This window comes from Coptis chinensis, chromosome 4 (assembly GCF_015680905.1).
Source record: "Coptis chinensis isolate HL-2020 chromosome 4, ASM1568090v1, whole genome shotgun sequence".
Lineage (NCBI taxonomy): Eukaryota > Viridiplantae > Streptophyta > Magnoliopsida > Ranunculales > Ranunculaceae > Coptis > Coptis chinensis.
In genome coordinates this window covers 71388801-71390172 of record NC_141459.1, presented here as the reverse complement: position 1 = coordinate 71390172, position 1372 = coordinate 71388801, and the positions used below count along the sequence as shown (strand labels likewise).

At 37.3% G+C, this 1372-nt stretch overlaps 1 long non-coding RNA gene across 1 annotated transcript; it reads left to right on the top strand.

Annotated features, from left to right (window-relative positions):
* Positions 1-279: 279 nt before the first annotated feature.
* Positions 280-1079, top strand: LOC147504651 (uncharacterized). The gene is made up of 3 exons (XR_015220428.1): positions 280-344; positions 431-583; positions 688-1079. It is a non-coding gene; the product is annotated as an uncharacterized LOC147504651 (long non-coding RNA).
* Positions 1080-1372: the final 293 nt, after the last annotated feature.

Here is a 1372-nt window from a genome sequence, read left to right as displayed (position 1 = left end):
GTCAAAGCCAATTCTGAGAGATGTGCTTTTCGGCGAAAGTGTTCATTAGCGGTTCAGGTGAAGGAGCCATGTTTTCGTAGTCTTGGTAGTTTGAAGATTCATTCCGTAGTCTAGCGTAACATTTCTTTGTTGTTTAGTTGGTTTATTGAATGAAGGTTTATTTATCGTATATGAACTGTAGGGATGGTGATGGTGTGTACCGACCCCCAAGATTGCTCCTACTTGAAGAGATGTCTAAATTGGAAAAAATAGCGACCGAAAGGATAAAATGCTTCATCGAGAAAGCTAAACAAAGTGATTTTATGAGAGGGCTCATGGATGACCTTGAAGGGAAGCCTGAGGAGGTTGGTTTTAGACTATTGTTATGTGTTTAACAGAATAATGTTGCGGTTCACATTATGACTTTCTTATTTGTTACAATTGGATACAGGTGAAAGAAACTTTTGGGGCTGAGAGTAGAGACGTTAAAAGATACAAGGCAAGGATGGATGAGCGTGCGCGACAAGAAGAGAAGCTTTTTACTCGTGCTCCACTTACAAAGAAGGAAAAGAGGAGAGAAAAGCACTTGAAAATCGAGCAATGGGTAAGTCTTATACCAACCTTCTTTTGCAAGTCAATACTGATTAATTATGACATGTCCAACTGATATGTTGTTTGCTCTAATTTGTCATGCACTTTTGATACTAGATTGTCTGCTTTGACGGATTGTTTTGACGATGAGATCAAAACCTTTGGGTTTGAGGGTGATGAGAGTACGCGAACACCAGGCTTTAATAATCCTAGTAGCAGGGGCAAAAAGTTTAATAAGCACAAGGTATGCTTCAAGGAGTAACTGTACATTATTAAATTTTGTCTTAAAGGCTCATCCATGACATGATAAAAATGCATTTTTCTCTATGAAGTTTCTCTCTGTGGATCATATTATCTGACATAATATGTTCTTAAATTCATATCTTTTTATGTTTCTTTGAGTGCAATTACTTGTGCTAAAACCTAGAGCTATAGATTTTATGGGTTAGCATTTACCTATGAAAGCTATATTAGGAACCTGGTTTTCTTGCATACAGAAAATACTTATACAGTGCATTTGATGCCCTTATCTTACATCTGCTGGTTACATGGGAATTTTACATATAGTTTTTTTTTTAATAAGTGATATTTAGTGGGAAGAGGTGCAGATGCACAAAATGTACATTACTTTGAGTGAGGGCCTCACAAGCCATACTAAGGGGCTTGCAATTTACACAATAACACCACTTAAGGAGGATCCCCCTAATAACCTGAGGCCAGTTTAGCACCATGTCTTTGAAGTAGTAATTTCTTCTATGTTGTACAACCATACGTCATTCAAGTCAAAGTCTTGACATAAAGG